The 23,497-nt window shown below is 36.5% G+C and overlaps 1 pseudogene; it reads left to right on the forward strand.

The window, feature by feature from the left end:
* Positions 1-23,497, forward strand: part of LOC109084835 — a 33,885-nt pseudogene that overhangs the window by 3,945 nt on the left and 6,443 nt on the right.

Below are 23,497 nucleotides of genomic sequence, written 5' to 3' on the forward strand. Positions count from 1 at the left end.
TTTTCCACTTTCCATTTCCTCAGCATTCTGTCAATTACTTTCTCAGAATCTCTGGAACTAGTCACCTATATCTAATCTTCTACCTTTTTGACTTCCCTTTAGCCAATGTTCCTTTTGCTAATCTGCTTATTTGCTTCCACACTTACAAGAGCTTTTCCTTGCATCTCCGTCCACTCAATCCATGATTTCACTCTAATTGTAAAGTACATTCCTGGCCCTTCGTCTCATTCTTTTGTGCAGAGGCTGGAATGTAAGCAGTCAAGGTGATGGTCACTTTAACCCAGGGCTGTTAATGCATGTGCTATTTTCAAGTGTGCATGGTGTAGAGTGAAACTGGGCTGATTAGTGCATTCCAGCCTGATTTACGGCCTGCCACGGCATGCTGATGCCCATTAATGTGGAGACAACAGTCATAAGTCATCTCAGTTGGACAACACAATGTTGTGGGGGGAGTTCAGTAGCTTTGTCTCCAGTTTGTGGCCCCTTTCTCTGGCCCCTTCCAGTGACCTTGCTGGGCCCCTGCTGGTTGTATAAGGGATGTATGGGATACCAGGTCAGGACCTGCAAGGTGAGGTATGTTGGCGTGGTTTCCATGTGCTGATGAAGTGGAAGAGTGAAAGGTGGAGTATTTGAACAGCCAGCCCTACATATGCTTTAAAACATATAAATTCTTCACCATTATTAAAATTTTAATCATGCTATCATACAGTCGGGTTCTGGAAGTAAAAACTCAATTCAGTTTTCTCCATAGGGATTTTTTTTTGATAACATATATATATATATATATATATATATATATATATATATATATATATATATATATATATATATATATATTTTTTTTTTTTTTTTTTTTTTTTTTTTTTTTTTTTTCAAGGTTGCTTGGAATTAATAGTTATACATTTTTCCATTGTTTTATTTTGATTATGTTATTCTTCATAGGATAGTTCCTTCCCTTCCTAAAGCTGCTTAGTACACAGTCACAGTTTTTTAAAATCTGGATGGGGAAAAAATACCAATATCACTGAAAAGCTGTGTGGGCACTAATGCACTCTACACTGAAGTAGAGAATAAATCAGCTGTTTCGTTGTACAGTCCCTTCATTGAAGTAGTTGAATAAGTACATTTGGTTTATTTTAAATGAAGTGAATCTTTTTTTATTTTATTCTTCTATTGAGCAGATTTAGGTGAAATTCAATCAGCTGCAGTACAGTAGTACAACTTTAAGCATGTGCTACCACATTGGAAGTGAGTTTTAGATGCTACTGATTAAGTTAGCTAGAGCGGAGAGCTCAGTCGGGGCTCTGGCTGACACTTTTACCCTGTTATTCTAAACCTGCCCCAGCGCCTCTGAGAGTCAGCCCTGGACCTGGCTAATGTATCCTCCCCATGTGTGAAGTTCACAGTTCAAAAATATGATTGATTTGCCTTTGTTCACGAGATCTGCTTTGTTTATCTATTTTTTCACACAGACATGAAGTCTGTGTTACCTCATCTTTAAAAAATCTTTAAGGAAAATTGTGTTTCTCACACAGAGTTCTTCCCATATATATTTTTTTGTTTTGGAAGAGAAATCTAAAATCGTTGAGAGGGAAATTTGAACCAAAAAAGCTTATGAGTAATGGTGTATCTGTAGGTTCTGTGAATTTTATATTTGTTCTTTTTAATCTGGGCTACACCACTGTACATTTCAGCTGTTGATGTCACCTTATTTAAGTTCAAAATGTAAATACAAATGTAATAAATTTAATATAATACATTTTAAAATTAAAAAATAAATTACATTATTGCTATTTTGTGTTTCAGAGATGCCACAGGGAAGTTCCCTGACTTCCCAAGTCCTGAGGTTGAAGGATCCGCATGTATATTTGCTCAGAAGACACCAGGACAGGTTATTAATCCTATCAGTCTATTACATCCATCCAGAGACTATCCATCATACTTTTGCTAATAAATATTATTTCATTTCAAAAGGATATTGCTTGATACTGTCCTTTTTTAGATGCAGAATAACTTTTTTTTTTCATTAATGTTTGTTTAAGAATACTAACATGTAGTAAATTTTCAAGGTTGCTGCTGAGCTTGCTGCTATAAAGAAGAAGAGAGGCAGAAGAAGAAAAAATCGAAGGGAGAGAAAGACAAAAAAGGGAATGACCGCAAAAAGAAAGGGAAGATGAAAGGAAAAAAGGGGAAAGGAGATACAGAGGTGGGGCCATGCCTTGATAAAAACCTATCACTGTTTCACAGAAATCAATAAAGTCTTTTTAAAGTACTGTATCTGTATCTGCAGGATTAAATCACCTGATGTGGCACAAATCTGTGTGTCCAGGGACTCAGATGACCTCTGTGGTTATGCCCACACACAATGAACCAGACTTGGTTGAACTGCATTATTGCATCCTTCTTACATGTCCATTTCAGGATTCAAAATTCCTCTAACCTTTAGGCTTATTTGCATTACAGTTAGATGAAAGTAGGTTTATAGGCGTTCCTCTCAGCATCAGTGCTAGACAGTTTCATTTCAAAGATTTCCCTGAGGTGAGAAGGCCTGAAGTTTCCAGCTATTAAGTTAAAAGAGTCATAGATGAGAGAATTATGACATATCACAGCAGCACTTGCATCATTTCCTCAGAAGACATTTAGCATACACAGTACACTCATATTCTCATGCATAATTGTGCATCAAAAATGTTCGTGAATATCTAGAGAACTGTAATATCCCTTCCTGTGTTCTGTTTGGGGAATAATAAGATGAAGAATGGTGAGGATGTTTGTTAAACTCATCCACAGTCTCTGAAAATATCTGTGATTTCAGCAAGGCATTCCTGCTGTGTTCCACCTAGATTTAATTTTATCCTTGATAACCTCTTGCTCTCCCTATTCAGATCTCTTCCTCTTGTTAAACATAAATAGAGGTTCTGTTTTCTCTACTATGACGTCCAGACTTCCTGTGTTCCAATATGTTATTTTAACAAAGATAAATTTGACAAAAGATTAATTAAAGCTTAGGCATGGCAGACAGTAGTCTTTCGTGTTTAAATATAAAGTGATTTAGGTTCATGTTTGGTTTAATATTCTCTGAGCTGTCATATGCTGACCAGTGGCTACTGTGAGGCAGTCAAGCGATTAAAATGCCCGCTCATTTTGACTGGCTGCATTCTGGACTTCTAGAAGGGAGCCTTTGTTCATGCTTTCCTTCATAAGAGCACCTGTAATCCTCATTGGAGAGCCAAACCAATGATATCTGCTCACAATGAGGCCGAAAGACCAATCTGACCTTTTTCAAAGGCTCACATCCTGTTTGAAAACTGAACCTTTCAATAGTTAATTAAGTAATTTTTGCCAGAGCTCTTATGTTGGCCTAGTTTAAATTTCAAGTGCCACTCAAAGGTTCCTTGTTAAAGAAAAAAAGGCAGCACCAAATGCATAATTTTACAAAGAATGTTTTTAAATCTGTGATTAGTAAATATTTACTGTATTTCCACCAGTTTACCATACAGCCAAAATATATTTAAAATATACACTGTAAACATCATGACTAAAGGATATATATTTTATATAAGTGATATTATATAAGTAATATGTGTTTTGCTTAAAATGGCAAAAAAATAAATAAAGTTAGAAAATGTTCTTCAAAATGCAAGACAATGTTAAAACAATCTTAAAACAATGTTTGGGTTAATATACTTAATAAAAATATATAATAATATAACATGTAGATTGAAAATATATATAAGATGGAAAAAAAATATATACAAGAACAAATAATAACAAATTTTGAAAATATGTATTTGCAATTTTTTGTATATTTTGACATTTTAAAAATATTTAAAATATTGAAATTAAATTAAATTTAAAAACAAAAAACTGAAAATGTGCATATATTTTTGTTGCCTTTACCTGAACATTTCAATTAAACCTGGCACATAAATTCATTTTGCTCCCGACCTCGCCACAGGTTTCTTTGATATAATCTGCTAGATCCATTTGGAAGTTCTGTCTAATGCAACATGAATAATCTTAAATCACTGCACTTTGACACTTAAAGCCGTTTCATATTTTCAGATGGATTTGTGTCTCTTTTGGGAGTCATTAGCTTCTAATGGAGAAATATGTTTAAAGAAAGACAGCCCATAAAATATACAGCCTCCATTTGGCTTATTCCTTCTGAAAATGCTCTACTCCCGAGCAGACACACTCCGAGGTCTGAGTATGTGCTTGTGACAGGCAAACCAAACATTCGCGTGAGTATGTGAGGACGTTGATTTACTTTTAATGTGCAACCCCTAGTTGAGAGAAAGGAAAACAGGAGGCACCGTAAATCATGCTCGCAGCATCGCGTTCAGCCCCCGCTGTGTATTCACATCATTAAAATGCCAGTGCTGAGGGTGACCCCGCACCAGAGCAGTGTGCAAAAACATTGCCCTGAAAAGAGCTTTGATCACTCGTGTGGAATCTCAGTCTTGCTGATTTATCCATAACTTGACTTCAGTTATTTCAGAGAACTTTCCTTGTCTACCATGTAAGGTTTATATACAAGAAAGCAGTGATGCTGTACTTGTGAAGGACCCATCTTAATACAAACTAGCTGTTTTGCAGGAAGAAGAGAAAGGATGGAAGATGACTCCCAGTAACTTCCTTTCTGCAGAAGTCGAGGGAGCCAAACTGTACAAAGGTAAGCAGGAGATGATGGTGAAAGGGTGCAGTCTTTCTATCTGTCATTGAAAATTAATGCAGCTTTTCCCTGACCACATGACTACCCTTACAAAAAAGAAGTATATTCAAGTGTGCTATTAGTATACTTCTTTTAAACTAAAAATATTATACTCACTTTTAGTATAATTGCAGTACAAACTACAAACATAGAAGTAAACTGGTTGTGTACTCAAAGTTTGCTACTGTTATACTTAAAGTATACTTAAAAGTATACTTTTATATACTAGAAAGTGGGCCAATGTAGTCACAAGGAGTATTGAAACAGTACACTTACAAGTATACTACTAGAACACTGATATTTGTATACTTGCTACATAAAGTATACTTAAAAATATACTTGAACTTTACTTAAGTATACTTAATAAAATAAACGTAAAGTATACTACTTTTTGGTAAGGGTAATTCTCAACAATGTCAACAGTGCTTGTGTGAGGTCGATAGTAAGAGAGTAAGCTTTCATCACAACTGTGTCTGGAATACGTCACCAATAAGTTACCAGTAATGACAGGGCAATGTCAGATTCTTAGTTCAAGACCATCCCACATGGAACCTTTTTCTTCTTCTTTCTCTACGTCTTTCTCCTTCCCTCTTTTTTTGTGACTACAGATAAGTTTTCTTGCCCTCTCATTAAAGCAGAGGTTCTTGTCATCACATTGAAGTCCAGCTCCTCCTAGTGCTATAATCAACAGCAGTCATCTGTCACCTCCCCTGTTGCCTTGGTTTCATGGCAAGGACAGTTTTCACAGGTCATATATCTAACCACATTTGTTTGTGAAGTGATAGATGTTCATCCTGTTCTCTCCAAACAAGTGTACACTACAAAATAGTACTGATAAATTTACGGTAAAGAACTAGCAGTTGTTGTTGCCAGAAATTCACTGTAAAAGTATGGTGTTTCAGGAATTACAGGAGGCATTTAGATGCTGTTACGTTGCTTTGCTGATTGAAGTGCACGACGAAGGGGTAATCCAAGAAACAGTCTTTTAATAATAAATCCACAGACAGTAATCAAGGAAAACAGGAGTAGGAAGTAGCACAACACATAGCAAACAGCGAAACAATAACCGGCAAAGGCAGAACACAAATAAACATTCAAGACAACAAAAATAAACCAACAAAACCACAGACATGTAACAGTTCGCCCCCATAAGGTGTGTGTCAGAAAATAGGTCAAAGAAAAATCAACAAAACCACAGACATGTAACAGTTCGCCCCCCCTGGGAAAAAAATCAACATCAAACAAAAGAGATAGGAGAGTAGGTCCCCAGTGGGAAAGAATAGAAAGTAAGAAGACAACTAAAAAGGTCATTTATGAGTTAACCAAGTGGAGGTGTTCAGTCCCATGTAATAAAACATGCATAGGCAGCTGTCCGGGTAATGTGTTAGTTAGGCAAGAACTAAAGAAGTCCCTCATGTGGTCCTCAAACGGAGCGATCCTCTTTCTCCAAATGAGCTTGACAGTGGGGTTATCCATGGCAGGTTAACTGGATAACATGATCAAGACAACAAGGGAAACTAGATCAAAGCAAAATCAACACAGAAAACCACAGACATGAAACAGATGCTTGTATATTTTACAGTTCATAACCATTTAAATTATTAATTGACAGTGTTAACTGAGCGTGAGAAAGGAAAAACTTCTAAGGGGTAAACTAGCATACTTAAAGTACTAAAATCTTTATAACCATCAAAATATATAACCAGTAGTACAGATGTTAAATAACAGCACATGATACATCAACATTCATCATACTGTAATGACGTTTTCATAAACCCAATACACAGCTGGTACTCATGTAGATGGTGTACATTGTACACACCCAAAAACAAAATACCATCAAGGTAATACACAAAACACTAGAACTGCTATAAACACTGACTTAACAAAAATTGTAGCAAACAAATTCTTATGACAAAAATAATTTGTATTAGATGGAAAATCATATGATATTGTATTTTTTGTTCAAGTTTTCAGGTTTTATTCATAATTAGGTTTAGGTTTGAGTAAGGGGTTGGGTTTTATGTTTTGGTTTAGATTCCAGTTGTATGTTTTTGTAAAAAAAATAAATATATAAATAATAATAATAATAAATAAATAAAATAAAAAACATTTTGGAAGTAAAAGTATGATTTACTATATAATTTGTGGTGGGAATCTAAATTGTAACAAGACAATACATGTACTTATAAAGTAAAATACATACAGTAAAACATTGTTTAAATTGCTTTTTGCTAGTAAAAAAAAAAACATTAAATTATAATTTATCATGAATAAAAAAAGATATTACTGTATAAATTATAATGTGACATTTTTTTTACTAACAAAAAGCAATGTTTTACTTTATAAATACATCTATTGTCTTGTTACAATGCAGATTTCCACCATAAATTATACAGTAACTCATACTTAACTCATACCTAAACGTTTTAAACTAAAATTTACAGTAAAATAAGAGAAAGATGTCATGTTTTTAAAAATATAAATATCTGATGCATCAGAATTTTTTTTTTAGGTGTTTTCAAGTAAAAACATTTTTTTTTTTACTACCAAAAACAATTTTAACATAATATATGTATTGTTGTACATTTTCATTCAAAAGTAATTAGTACACTTTACTTCCAAAAACAAGTATTTCCATATATACAGTATTTCCTATATATATTTATGGTTAACCAAAGAGTTTTCACTCTAGCATTTTTACATTTTTGCATTAAAATTTAGAATTTTTTTTTTGCTGTGTATGATATCTTTTTCATGTATGTCCTAAATAATTTTCTGTAAAACCTGTGGATTATCTGCAGCTCTCTCAGCTGTTGAAGAGTATTGTAAAAATCTTACCATTTATTTTAACAGTAAAATAACTTTCTTTCTTCTAGTTCACACAAATGGCTTTACCACATTCTATGTCCTGTCTGACCTGATGCTTCACTTGGGTCTAATTCTGCACTGTGAAGAGAATGTATGTTTAGGAGCCATAGTTCAACCTCAGCATTGTCTGTAGAACAGCAAATCAGTCAAGTCACCCCTGAAACCTCTTGACAAGACAAGCATGTTAATGACTGAGACACTACTTCCTGTTAGTCTAGAGGTTTAAGGTCTCTCAACAGGAAATGAGAAGACTTGATTGCACTTATGTGTATAAATGATCCATGAAGACAGGGTAGAGAGCTAGATCTCAGATCTTTCGAAACCATTGAACGTTTCTGTGCATGTCTGAATGTTTGTGTCAGTAGGGAGTAGGTGAAACAGAGGTCTGCAAAAACACATTCTAAACATATCAGTCTAACATTTCCAGGATAGATTGCCTGTGTTCAGTGATTAGAGAACTTCTATAAACAAACTGCATTGTACATTACACACCAACTCCATTTTATCTGTGGTCCGGCCCATTACCGACCAAACATCTCTAGGCTACTGATTGTTAGATTTATTTCTCCACTACTCCTGCAACCGACTCATTTACTCTCTGTTATCTGAGAGTTGTTACTGGGCGATTTTTTTTCTTATTTTATCGCAAGTTTATTATTTAGAAATTGATGAATCATGATTTTGAATAGAAATATTACTAAATGTTAGAATTAGACACTTTGACAATATGCCAGTGTTAACAGTAAAGAGAAAAAAATTATCCAACTGCATGTCGGCACACATGATTAACCGCTCACGTGTGACACGCTCTGTGAAGGACCAGAAGGTGCCATTCACACAGAATGTGCTTTTGTGTTGACAAAGATGCGATGCGGGCAGTAGAATAGGAAAAAATGCAGGAAGATGGGAGTCCAACTTCTTTTAACTTGAGCGCCGTGTTTTTAGAATGGCATTTTATGCATGAGACGCTGCAATAGACACGAGTGCAACAGTCAAACGCGTCCATGTTTACATAGAAAAAACTGTGGAAAAGCAGTGCAATCTAATAAAAACCTGAAAAAACTACTAGTGTATGCCTGAGATTTCATGTTTGCATCATGGTGACAGGCTGAAAGCTGCTGCTCATTGTTTTTACAGAACATTTATAGCCTAGTATTTATAATAATAGTCTACCGGTGTTATACCTGCAATCATTTTGAATTTGAATTACCTTGACTTTTGAGATTTTTTAAAGCATTTGCCTTGTGTTATTTCTGAACATATAATTTGTATAAGACAAGTTTGTAGAAGATGTAGTTGTAGTTCATGCATCTTTTTTGCAAAGATATTTAACGTTAACAAGTCATTTGTTTAACATTTACATCATGTTGACAACTCCTTGTGTGGTGCACTTAAAATAGAAATTTCTTAAACTAGAGGGTTAATAAAGAAAACGTTCTAGAACGTTCTTAAATCTAGATTTAATTTTTTTCCCATATCGCCCAGCCCTGGCTGAGAGAGGTGTGAGGTGTCTTTTAAAGTCAACATCTGATAAGGAAAACTTCTGTCTTTTTAAAGTCACTGAATCTTACATCTATCACACAGCTGTGCATCTGGCTTGTATCATTCTTCAAAGTACATAGAGGTTCACTAAAGCGGATCATCCACTTCACATCTGCTGAAGTTCTGTGTGTTCTCAGCCCCTCCACAAGTATTCATCGTGTTGACGTCAAGTCACGTCAGTTGATTCTATCATCTACATATCTTTGATGATTAATATTTCCCTTAAAGGAAAGAACTGCAGTCAAACTGCAGTGTAATTGTAATATTACTACAGTCTATGCAGTGATAAATGCAGTTTTATAGCATAAAATGACACCGTATTGATGAACAAATCAATACTCTCAAGTACTCTCAAGTACAACTACAGTTTACTTTAAGCATATTTGTTGTCAATGGAGTGCAATTCAGTAGTACTTCAGATCAGTACAGAAACAGGTCTGATGGACAGCTGCACTGAAACGTGAACTAAGCTGCAGTTTCTGGGCAACTGCTGCAGTGCATTGGCATGGATACTGTTGCAGTTTTCATATTTCACTATATGCAGTTGTAAAGCTTTGTCAAATTAGTAACTTACCATATACTGTGGCTTCATTGATTCAGTCATTGCTGCTATTGTTGCCAAACAGTCTTATTTTGCTATTTTAAGTTTTTTTTTTCTTTTTTTTTTTCTGTACAATGAGCAGATAAAACCCTGTGTGCAAGGAAAATTTCAATTATATTATACTACACATGGAGACTATACTAACTTCTAAAACTGCAGCCAATCATAATCATAATCATAATTAGACTGTACAAGTATGTAAATTGGATGCTGTACTACTGCAGATTTGCAGCACAAGTGTGATAATTTGGATGCAGTAGAAGTGAATTTTTCAGTACTGCTGCTGTACGGTGCTCAATTTACCCTGTTTTACTAAAGTTAAAATATTACCATTGATTTTTTGAATGTGTTTATTGGATATTTAAAGAGCAGGTCATACTGTATGGTATTTTAAAGTGTCTTAATATTGTATTGGAGTGCCCTACAACAGGTTTAAATGCAACTAAGGTCAGAAAACATTGTAATTTTCTCAAAATATACATTTAATATTAGAGTAATTTGCCAATGATTAGGAAATGATTAGTTCCTAGCAAGTAACCATCTTTTCACTTTGCTGCCATCTGGTAAGCGTTTCCGTAGCCTGATGTCAAAAACTGAGAGACTTAGGAGGAGTTTCTTCCCCCAGGCCATCAGGCTCCTAAACTCAAAACCAGCCTCTTAACATCTTCATGTCTCCACTTAATATTCACTTTATCAGTAAGACATTCATCATTCACTACCTCACATTGACATACTGTAAGTGTCAACCTGTTTGCACATTTGCCTCTTGTACATTCCTGTGTATCTTATTATTTAAGACTACAGTTTACTTTCATGCACATTATTTTCCACTATATATTTAATTCTACAGTATACATCTCTTTATATATTTTATATTTTTATTCTTATATTTTTATTGTTTACTTTTATTTCATTCTTTCATAGCTATATTTATGTATATTTTCATCTGTGTTGTATTCTTTAATAATTGCACTGTCCATGGAGCGGACCTGACTCACATTTCACTGCTGGTTATATATGCTCTATATAATTGTGTATGTGACAAATAAAAAAATCTTGAATCTTGAAGTTCGGAGCAAATTGTATTGTTTAATCAGTTAGTCACGTTAGCACTCGGCCAAGTGTTCACAGTTTAGCAGTTAAACTTTAGCTGTGGGCACGATTCACTTGCACTTACTGTACATGCTGTGTGTGCATGTATAAATGCCTTTTTGACTTGAAAAAATTTCAGTCAATGAACAGCTGTAACCTTGCAGGAAGTAATTATATGCCCAGTCAAAGCTGCTTAATTCTTTTCATTGGGATTTTTCTTTAAACGTCACCTTGCTCAGTCTGCGGAGCAAAGGGTTACATTCCTGAGAAATTAAGCTTATAGGTGTAATGAAAAGCAGAGATCAGAGCTTACTTCCCAAATATTTGACATAGTTGAGTGAATAGCAATGTCTGTCTCACAGTGCGTTGCTTATATCTGCAATAATCATCAACTAAACTGCTGTCATCAGCACTGTCCACAGAATACAATAGGTTTAGATGATGAATTGCAAAATGAAAGTGAAATGTTGCTGGTTTTTATTTGTATTGTCTCTTGTAAAAAGAAGTATGTGTAATTGTATAAAATGTGCGATTGTAGTGTGCTTTAGATCTTAAAAGTATATAAAAAAAAAAAACTATTTGCAGATAACCTTAATGAAATAAAATCTTAAGTGTACTTGAGGAGAGCGCATTTTTAAAAAGTGTACTTTGTAATAATGATTATTGCCATTTAAAGATTTACTGTAAAGAACATTTAAATCATTGTTTTAATCTTTTGTTGGGCTTTAAAGAAGTAAGCATATTTTGATGTGTTGACTAACATTCTTAAGCATATGTGAATTAATTGATTATAATTTTAACTGTAGTGGGTTATTCTATATTACTCATCTAATTAATATATTTGAAATGTACTAAATTTTGATTTCATCATTACAAATGTGTAATTACAAATAAATATTTTAATAAATTTCATATAATTTTAAATAGAAATGACATTAAAGAATATTTTAGTTTACCCTAAATGCTTTTCAGTACATTTGGCAGTATGCTTTAATCATATTTCAAAGATAAAATAAGTAAATATGAAATTACATATAAAGATGTATAAGTCCTACTTAAGTGGGTCAAAACTTATTTGCATTTAATAAAAATTTAACCTATAACACATTTTCACATTTTCATTTAATTGCAATTAACATGCAGTTGCACTTAAGTATATTATTTCTGAAATAAGTTGCTTGCAAAACAGCCTTGTGTCATGGTAAACAATGCAATCAGCTAATCTGAAATCCTAAAAGATTTGTATGATATGTTCAGCAGACAAACATAGTTAAGTCTATCTCCTACATCCTGCCTGTCAGACAGCTAATTAGAGCTAAGGGTCTTTGCTGTGCGAGCACACTGTTTTATCAGCTGTCTGTAATTGGCATATGATCATGTGGTGGGTTTATTTAGTTGTAATGAGGCGGAAAGATGAACACCATATTTACCCAGAATCAGACAATAACCAGCATGATGTCTAAAGGGACAAGCTCTGTTTGGAAAGTCACCCACACTCTAGTTGAGAATGGCTTATAGAGAGGCCAAGGAAGTCATTTGTAGTACTCAGGGTAAGATTGAGATTGTCTGTTTAGGCTTGTCTGGCGCTTGCTTCCCTCTCGCTCCCTTTCCCCCCCTCTTTCACTTCCTGCATCCCAGCGTCACGGTGCACTTTCTGTTTGTGACTGATGGATTTCATGTCAGTCTTTTGGCAGAGAGAGACATGTCAAGGAAGTGTCTGTTTCTAGCTGTTAGCTGAATGACCAAAACAAACAGGCAAAACAGGTTGGCAGAAGGAGAGCAACTCTTTCACAGCAGACTGACTGGCGTACAAATCTTCACAAATGAGACAAAAGACCATATCGTGAAGGTAAGAGGCTGCTATGGAACCTAGCAGAGTAGGTACAGCTGACCACCCTCCAGCCCTTAAGTGTTTTTACACTCAATCTCCATATGGTGGGGTAGCAAAAGTGTTTTATATACACCATGTTCAGTCTGAGCAGATGTGTGTGGCCACCCCCCTCCAACAAAAACTAGCCACTATGGCACCAGATATTTTGCTGATTTTCTGTTTATCCACAGTAGTGTCTGTTCTTCATGCACTGTGTGGGGTTGGAGTATTCTCAGAGGACCTCAGTGCCAATAAAGAAGGTTTAAAAAGCTGACCCCTAACAGTCGTGTGTTTTCAGGAGAGTTAGGTGGATGTTGTCTTTAAACAAACAGGCCAGGCTGTGTGAATGCATCCCTCTGAAGGAGTGAGGCAATTATGTGGATCGTATTGCCCCGGGATGTTTTGAAAATGTGACTTTGAAAAAGAGGCTTTGTGGACAACCGTTTGACCTCTGACCTCAGCAACGGATCTCATTTCAAAGTTTGATGCTTATTTTTAGGTTCCACCAGAGTTAGCTTTAACATCAGTGGCCTTTGACCCCTATGTGAACTTGACAGCACTGCTTATTAGAGTTGTGTGAAATTCAGAATTTAAAAATAATTTTATGAGTTGGTATTTGAATTAAACTGGCCACAAAGCACAGGATGTCAAACTAGAATTGGAATTACAGACAACTGGAATTTTCTGAATTCCAATTCAAAGATGTTTGAACAAGTGTTCTTCCACCCTGGTTTGTTAATCTGTCTGTAAAGCTCAAGACACACCAAACTGACATCAAAGAACTAGCAGTGATGAAAGCTGACTGTGTTGTTGCCTCATGTCACCTGCGTATGGACCAAAAAGTTGTACTTCACTGTACTGTACTGTTCTGCACCTGCGTGAGAGGTAATCAATAGGTGACAGTAGTCTACATTCATTATTCAAAAAGTGGTCAAAAATCCACCAATGGGGTCCAACTAGTGTCGATGCTGCCGAACACATCACGAAAACTGAGCTGACAGACGCTCAATGTTCTGACTGTAGGCTTGGTGTGTCACTTTGTCAAGGCCTATAAAACCTTAAAACTCCTAAGAACTTTCTTGTCAGACTCTGTTTTGTCGTGTGTTTCCGTGCCCTTATTTGGTCCTTCCCATTCATGTCCTAATTGTTTTCAATTTGTTCCAGGTGTGTCTAGTTGGTCTGGAATTGTATGTCTAATCCTCCTGCTAGGTGTGTGTGTTCCTGCCTGTTCCATGTACTTCCCTACTTGGTTAAATAAAGACTGTTGATTGTTAATCTCCTTCATCTCTCTCACCTCCTCCACAGTAGCAGCGACCCGTGAAAGAATTGCAAAATTCTGCTCCGCCATGGCCTTCTGAGCCGCCTGCTCCACCGTGGCTCCCCGAGTCCCCTGACCTGCTGTGGCTCCCCGAGTCCCCTGTCCCGCCATGGCGTCCTGAGTCCCCTACTCCGCCATGGCTTCCTGAATTGTCTGCTCCGCCATGGCCTCTTAGTCTGCCTGATTCACCATGGCACCCCGAACTGCCAGATCCGTTATGGGTCCCGGAACGGGCGCCACCCTGGAGGCCTTCCATCCTGGAACCCTGCTCCTAGAGGCCTCCAGAGCTCCGAACCCCCCTCCCCGTTGGATGTTGTATGGCGTGGGATGTGCCTTCCAGGAGCGGGGAGTATTGTCAGACTCTGTTCCTTGTTTTGTGTGTTTCGCTCCCCATGTGTTTCCATGCCCTTATTTGGTCCTTCGCATTCCTGTCCTAATTGTTTCCAATTTGTTCCAGGTGTGTCTAGTTATTATCCTCATTTTCCTGTGTATTTTAAGTTTGAGTCTGTGCAGTCTTTCTTGATATTGAATTGTACATGTAACCCTCCTGCTACATGTGTGTGTTCCTGCCTGTTCAATGTACTTCCCTATTTGGTTAAATAAAGACTGTTGATCATTCATCTCTTTCGTCTCCTTGTCTCCTCCACAGTAGCAGCGACCCCGTGACATTTCTACAGAAAAAAATATATCATGTGACCAAGTATCAGATTTGTTGCTGTAATTTGAATCTTGTTTTGGCATGGGCTCTATCAAACTTTTTGTTTTGTCAGTGGGTGCTCCCCAGACGTCAGTGAGGGTTGACATTTAGAACAGTCCATATTAAATGACTGCTAGCTGACTACTTCAAATTCTATGTAACATTATTTATTTTCACAGCAAAATACAACCACTCCTCTTCACCCTGGAATGCAATAAAGAATGACTGTGTTCATGGATTGTGTGAATTGTAATTTGCCTCCAAATCTGACCTGTTATCTCAAAATGTTATTCTTGTAGGCTACACGAATTAGGTTAAGACCTGAACATAGATTGTTTTATGATCTAGCGCAATAATTAAATTTTGTTCATTTTTTACCCAAAAGGTTAAGGTTGGGGGGTGGGGTCTACATTTTAGCTTTAAATTCAAATGTGAATTCTACTACTAGTTCTGTTTCAGTTTATAAATACATACAACCCTACTGTTTATGAGCCTTATTTAGTTACTTAAGTGACTCTGTAGCTCAAACAGTGGGGCATTTTTATCATAACTGATAACAATATATTTACTGAATGCAATGTAAGTTGTTTTGGTTAAAAGCATCTGCCAAATGTAAATATAAATGTTTAGCAATTTTACAAATGTTTGTCCTGGTGAGTTAAGATTAAGATTGCTGTTTATTTCTGTGCATCTAAATGATATGCATATGGACAAAATGGGAAAACAACTTCAGACTCATTGTGAGGTCAGAACCTGCCATTTAGTCAAGTTCAAGTTTCCAAATCAACCTGGCATACAGCCTGTAGCTTGGACAGAAAGTGGGTGGAAATGGACTTCCTGTCAGGATGTGGCACGTGAGAGCACAGCATGGAGTACAATCGTATGCTACGTTCTCACCCAGACTACACCACCTGTGCTTCCTCTACGCAGGACACATGACACAGGCATCAGGAGTTCCTTTACACACAGTGCTGAGATGTTCCCTGGCACTTTGACCTCTCTCAGAATTTGTTTCCTCCTTTACACCACAGTGCTGACTGATGTTCTCTGTGGATTTATTGGCTTGGAAATCAACCGTCTCTCCAAACTAAAAATACTGAAAAAAAAAAAATTATCATAATTTTGTCCCGGACCCTTGTAAATTCAAGCCGTGGTTGGGAGTAAAGAAATCAACCGTCTTTCCTCACTACATTTCTTGAAATTCATAATACTGTATAAAAACAAATCACAGCTCTTTCTTTTCCCTTGTAGCCTAATTCTTTCCTTCACATTTTTCTTACTCTTTCTCCATCGTTGCTTTTATCTTTATCTTTCTCTTTTTCATCTTTTTGCCTAAGGTGGATGAACTGATGAGACAGGAACTGAAGAAACTTAAACTGGTGGTGGACAGAGACAGGGGAAAGAAAAAGAATTTAGTCGAGAAAGGCAGTAAAAAGGTGAATGGCATGCATACTTCCTTTGAGATAAGACCGTAAGCACATTTTAAATGCCCTGCATGAGTGACAGTGTACAGATGCTTTGTGCTCTCTGCTCAGATTTTAGATGGTGACTGGTCTGTAAACCCCTGTAATGTGTTGTTTAGTCTGGATGGATTGAGATCTTGAGATGTACTTTCAACCTTGTGTGAGGAGTCCTGGGGTCATACGGTGATCTGCCCTCATGACCAGGAATGTGGGCTGGACAGAGAATTAGTAAAGGTGTCTTGCCCTCATCAACTTGTGTTTTGATAGGGCCCTTTTTTTCCACCTTCTCTGCCACACACACGCAAACAATATATGACTAGTGGAACAAAGACTGACAAACTATGTTCCTGTTAGACAATGTAAAGCTGCTTTAACAATCTGTATTGTATAAAGTGCTATGTAGATAAAGGTGACTTGACTTGACTTGACAAGAATATTGAATGTCACTTAATTGAAATTTGCATTTAAATAAGCTTCCATAAAATCCCATAAACCGTATTAGAATGTCGATAACTCATGACTTACTACATCATGACGATTAATGCTAGACATTCATATTTGCAAAGTACACACAATAAACACACATTAAATGCCAGCAATATCTAGACAGAATAATATACATATACTGACATAGATGTGAATATGTGAGTGGCTGTTTAACTGTGACCTGTAAATATGTGTGAATATATAGAAGAACAATCCATCGCTGTATTTCCTGCAATCAGTCAGTATTGTTTTTGTTTTTTTCCAAAACAAGACAGAGAAAAAGGCTTCATCGCATGCCTGCACAAGAGCTGGAATTCCTCAACAACATAGTTGGCACTCTGCATCAGTTGTTTTTTGCCGAGAGGTTTTGACAGCTAAATTGGTCACAGACGTTGTCTGTCTGACACGTGTAATTCATACAGAAAGATGTTTTATCATTAATCATTCTGCAAATGCAGGCACATGCAAATCCCATTCAGCTCTGCTGGCATAAGACTAAATTCCATCGTCTCACAAGGTTGGTATTTTGATCTTTCCTGGAATTTTGAAAAACATTCAGTGAATTTTGGAAGCCATGCAATTTGGGTACAACAAATTGAACATTATGCAACAGGGAGGATTTGTTTGTTAAGTGAACATGTGACGCCCAACTTGAGCTAATGCTAGCAGGAGTTCACGCTGTCTGTTATATAATTCCAGACCAATGTTTTTTAGGAGAACGCTACTGACGTCTCCATTTGCAGGGTGTTTTCCTCATCATTGACTCATTTACCTCAGACCTGCCAGGAAATGATCTACAATTCGCCATGAATTTTTTTTTTTTGGGAATCACCGTACACTCAGTCCAGTGTTTTCTGAGAAAATGAAGTGGATATGTTCCATTCTTCACCCAGTAAATATTAGGAATGTTTAGGAAAATACCTGGCTGCTAGCCCTGCTAGTCTGGTTCATTTGTGGTTTGGAAAAGTGCTGAATTACAGCAGGTTCCAGGGTGTCTTCAGCAAGCTGCATAAAAACGGTTCTTTCTGGATAATCAGGAAAACACACAAGTAGATCATCACTTGGTGAGGAATTGGCTTGTTTGTTAAGTCAAGTCACCAGATGTTTTTCAGGATTTCTTCATTTCGGATGCAAGCACATTTGCCACACACCTGTGATTAGATTAGATTAGATTAGATTAGATTCAACTTTATTGTCATTGCACATGTGGGTACAAGGCAACAAAATGCAGTACAGGGGAAGAAGAAATACAGCATAACATTAGGGAAGGGAGGAGAAAAAAACAACACCCAGACTATGCTCCATTGGGAGTACAGTGTGAGAACAGGAAAAACACCGCATCGGAGACCCACTTGTCAGACTGGCGGTACAAACCGGCGAAGGCGAGGGATGGGGGGGGTGGGGGGGTGAATGCATATCTGTATATATGTGCATATGTGTGTGTGTATGTATGTTAGAGTTTGTGTATTTGTAGGCCTGGAGAGCTGGCATTCAAATCTAGGTGCCTCAGTCCGCAGATTGAGATAGCTTCACAGCAAGTTGCCATGGAGACAGCCTTGGTCAGGTCCTAGACAGAGTCAACAATCAACAGGTGTCTGTGGAAGTGGTGGTAGAGGGGAGCCGAAAAAAGATAAGATTGCGATTGTTTGGTCTTGGGGCGAGTAGCTGCATTCCAATTTACTGGTTACTCTCTTTGACCATTCTGGTCTCCAAATCCATCCATTTTCCTTTGCAAAGCTGTGAGCTTCTCCGTGATGGTATCCATATTGCTTTTAATTAATACTTTGCTGTCAGAAGATTTCATATACTAGATATGCCTTGCAGTTAAAAGAAAAATAAACTTCCTTTATTCAATTCAATTCCTTTATTTATTCAACTTTATAGTCTGACACTAATCTAAGCACACTTTGATTGACATTAATTCTGGTACTGTCATATGTGAACCTGGACCACAAAACCAGTCATAAGGGTCAATTTCTCAATTTATCAATTGATGATGATTTATAAATCATCTGAGTAAATACGCTTTCCATTGATGTATGGTTTGTTAGGATAGGACAATATTTGGCTGAAATACAGCTATTTGAAAATCTGGAATCTGAGGGTGCAAACAGATCTAAATATTGAGAAAATTGCCTTGAAAGTTGTCCAAATTAAGTTCTTAGCAATGCATATTACTAATCAAAAATTAAGTTTTGATATATTTACAGCAGGAAATTTACAAACTATCTTCATGGAACATGATCTTTACTTAATATCCTAATGATTTTTGGCATAAAAGAAAAATCGATAATTTTTGCCCATACAAGGTTTTTTTGGCTATTGCTACAAATATACCCCAGCGACTTAAGACTGGTTTTGTGATCCAGGGTCACATATGACAAAATATTTACTACCCTTCTAGATTCATAATTATATTCATATCTTGTCCATAACTAAAACCACATTTTCTTTGATTTAGAAAAAAAAGGCAGGGCGGAAGACTGGAAAGAAGAAGAAGAAAGAGAAGGAACTCACAGCTGATAGGTTTGAATAACTAAACTGGTATAACATGAAAAATCTGTTTCACAAGAATATTATAATATAGTTTAATCATTGCTGAAAGAGCACATTTGACCCCTGCCACTGTTTACACTGGGAGATGTTAATATGTTAGACACCAGTGCACTGTGAGCGTTCTGCAGTATAGGGATTGTGTCTTTGAAAAGTGCTCAGGCATTGTGAGTGTCAGGGTTTGGAGCTCAGGGAGCTGACTGGCGGATGTCCATGTGGAGCACAGGAATTCATGGCTGGCTTTGAATGCTGTGATGTAATAGAAGGTTGCGTCAGATGCTCAGCATGACTGATCAGTTTGCTCTTGTTTCCTAAACCTTCTGTCTACATCTCTTTTGTCTTCCCTCGATATGAATGGTTTGTAATGGAAGGCTTCTTAATCAGGCCAAAGAACACCAAGTTGTCAGATACATTATATTGGTAATAACCAAACACAATCATCGCTGAGATTAGTCACATATTTTTAGTCTTGGATATTCTGTAACTACCTGTCCCGAAAACTGGTTTAATTTGGTAAATTCCGCATTGAATTAAATGATTCTGTCATTGTTTACTTACCCAGTCATTCCAAACCTGTATGACTTTATTTTGTGGAATAAAAAAGAAGATATTTTGAAAAATGGTGGCAGCCAAACCATTTTGGTGACTATTCACTACCTCTATATGCACAAAAAAGGCTACATTACATAACATGGTTCAAGTATACCAAGTGTGATTTTTTTTTTTTTTTTTTTTTTTTTTTTTTTTGCCCATGTAGCACAGATAGGATATGATCCGCAAACATTTAACTAGGAAAAAAAGCACATGAATTCCAAAATTCTCAGATCAGTTTCAGGTTATGAAACTTATGAATCAGATATATGCATTTGCATCTGTCATGTAAGCGGACATATCAGATACTTCCCTGTCATTGGTTTAGGACGTCATTGAAAAAGAGATGGTAACAAATGATGTCAGCTCAGGTGGACACCAGCTGCGATCACTTTCTTTAATGGTCCAGTGGAGGACAAAGTCTCAACCCAGTGGAGTCTTTCTGAAGTTTTGTGTCTTTTGAGCCTTTGGGCAATCAAAAGCTTATGTTATCATTTTGCCTGCATCCACTGCAAATTGTGCCATTTTTACTTTCTTTCCAGCTTAAGCTTTTCAGGTCAATATGTCTGCACTGGGTTGTTTAGCCAAGTGTATAGTGTAAATGCAGATATTGTATATGGAACACTTTAAAAATATGATGTATGCTGGTCATCAAAAGAACCTGAAATAGTCAAACCATTTGGAATTGGAAATCAAGACCTGCAGTGTAAATGTGGCCAAAGTGTCTTCTTTTATGTTCCACAGAAGAAAGAAAGTCATGAAGGTTTGGAAAGACACAAGAGTGAGTAAATGCACCATTAAAAAAGTGATTGCAGCTGGTGTCCGCCTGAGTTGACATCATTTGTCACCGTCTCTTTTCACGGTCTCAAGTTTTATTCTAATTGAATTGTCTATAAATGGTGTACATATATCTGAATAAATGTAAAGTATTTAAATATAATTAATTAAAATTATATCAAGTAGAACCAAATTTTTTGTAGAAAAATTAAGAACTATTATTATACTTAGTAAAGAGAGAAAAAGAGAGATCTTGTCCCTGTTCAAAGGCTGTGGTCACACGTATGGACTCCAAATTGCCTCTGAAGTCATTTGTATACTAAACATTTCAGTATTCCTGCTAATAATTCTTGGAAATAATTAGTATAGCTAAATCACATAAAGTCCAATCTCAGAACTGTAGCTTTGACATGAACATTTATTGTACATTGAGGGGTCTTTCCTAGAACAACTTAGAGACTGCTTTCAGTGGATTTCATTTGTTGCTGTTTGTTAAAAATTCACAAGCACAGGATTTTATGACTCATCAGTGGTTCAACAGCACAGCGTAACAACCTCATGTTGCTCTAAAATGGTACAAAACATGAAGCCTTAAAATTTAATTTCAGTTTCTTTTCTTGCAAGAACAGGGTGTGGCATTTAAAGTATAGAAACCACATTGACTGCTATGTGATGGAACAACTTTGTTTCTCTGACATTGTTTTTTTATATTCCATGGAAACCAGGGTTGTGACGGTGACGTGATGTGTCTGATGTTTGGTAGCATATGTAAAGCAGTTTTTTCTTGTCTCTCTAGGCGAATACAGTTACCTGGACACAATATTGCGGCAAGCAGATATTGAGTCCATGTCATCTCTCTCTGATGTCAGACAGCTCATCGCACTGTATGGCAGGGATTGGCAACTTCAGTCCTGGAGGGCCACTGTCCTGCAGAGTTTAGCTCCAACCCTAATTAAACACACCTGAACAAGGCAATCAGTGTTTTCGGGATTACTAGATAGATACAGGCAGGTGAGTTTTTATGAGGGCTGAAGCTAAACTCTGCAGGATAGTGGCCCTCCAGAACCGGAGTTGCCTATCCCTGCTGTATGGCATCCTGCCTCTGGGGAAGTGTAACCAGCTCTGACTAGACAGGCCTAGTCAACTCTGCTTCCCTATATTCCTAAAATCTGCATGTCACAAACTGTGGCATTCAGTGGAACAAACAGCCATAATACAATCATAACATACTAATCAAAACCATATTTTATGGTTGAGTGCACAAAAGTGAGTGCACAAAAATATTAAAGTTTTGATTAATTAATTTAAAATTTGAGGAATTTTTTAAAATAGAAAACACTGTAATGCAAAAAAATAAAGACATTTTATGTGAAAATATCATATGAAATCTATAAGAACTTACAATCTGAGAATTACCAATGTTAACAAAATCTTTAATATTACTCTTTAATATTTTAAAACATTCACATAAACTTTTGCTTTCAGATAAAAAGATAATGAATTTTTCATGCTGCAGTGGTTAATCAATAGGCATTGCATAGTCATGTTTAGCAATGAAATCCAGTCCCTGATCGTGTGTGTAGATATGATAGACTAAATATATTTTACAATATAAAAAATTATATATTTAATGTTTAAAGTGTTTTGAAACTGTTCTAACTTATAGATGTCTACATAATTTAATGTGTAATAAAAAATAATAATCTTTAAAAAATAATAAAAAGGTTTGTGGCTGTAATAAAAACATTTTTTTTAAAAAAAAATTATTATTATTATTATTATTATTATTGTTATTATTTTAAGTATCTCTTCCAAAAGTGGACAAAACTAACGGGAATGCATTATGAAGCACCAAACAGCTTGAAGCTATAATGTTGAACAATTTTTGAGGGTGCCCCAATTGCACCATTGCACTAAATAACCTCTAGGGAACTTTATAGTGGCTCACATAAATTTTTCAGGAGCAATACTATTAGATCCATGCACGCAGTTGGGTGTGCATGTGTCAGAGTAGGTGCAGAACGCACTCTGTCTGCCCTTCTGAACTGTACTTAACCCTAGTAAGCAGCTCATGGTCTTTTGAAGTTTTCTCTGGAGCAAATGCTTCATTGCTAATGCCTGGTGTCCCATATCACAGTATCAACACCAACATTCACGTTATTCCACTCATTCTCATTTAATACCCCAACCTGTGCTCAATGGGATCAGCACAGGGATCAGGGCAGATCATGCACACGCTGTCCTGGTGGACTTTAACCTTAACAACAATTTTGCAGGGAGAGTTAGACTCTCCCTCAGTGATCCATAGCCCTAGGCAGAAAAGGCTTACCACATAAACAGAGTTCAGTGCTAAAACAAGACACCTCAGTCAGCAACAGGAAAACAATCACACACAGGAGTTGGGACATCTTTATCTCTAAAGTTCTCTGTGGTATAAGAGAGTGTGATATCTAGAGGTATGCAGAGGTCCCTAATCATGGCATTCCCAGAGGAGGATAAAAAAGTGTCTACACTGGAAGTACAAAACTAGCTCCCAGTGCAACAAAAGCAAATTAATCATTTTCCAAAATCTGCATGAAATGAGAATTCACCCTGTCCAGCACCAAACAAATATAAACCAGCATTAGCCAATGTAGAAATTCGTTCTGTTTTAAGCTTGCTAAAAAGAGGAATAAAGAGAGAGAGAAAAGATTCATCATTGGGTTCATTATTATTCTACTTTCTCACTTCCTACTCAGTGTGTGCTTTTCTTACAAAACATAAATTCTAATTTTCTATGTGTCCTGCCCTCGCCTTTCTCTGTGTTCTCACTGAAGAGATTCAGTCGTGTTAGATCTACCCACTAGAATTTCTTGAATTTCTTGTGATCTTTTATTTTCTTTCATGTGTTATTACCTACCCATCCCTAGATGTAATAACTCC

Source organism: Cyprinus carpio, chromosome A6, assembly GCF_018340385.1.
Source record: "Cyprinus carpio isolate SPL01 chromosome A6, ASM1834038v1, whole genome shotgun sequence".
In the NCBI taxonomy this organism is placed as follows: Eukaryota; Metazoa; Chordata; class Actinopteri; order Cypriniformes; family Cyprinidae; genus Cyprinus; species Cyprinus carpio.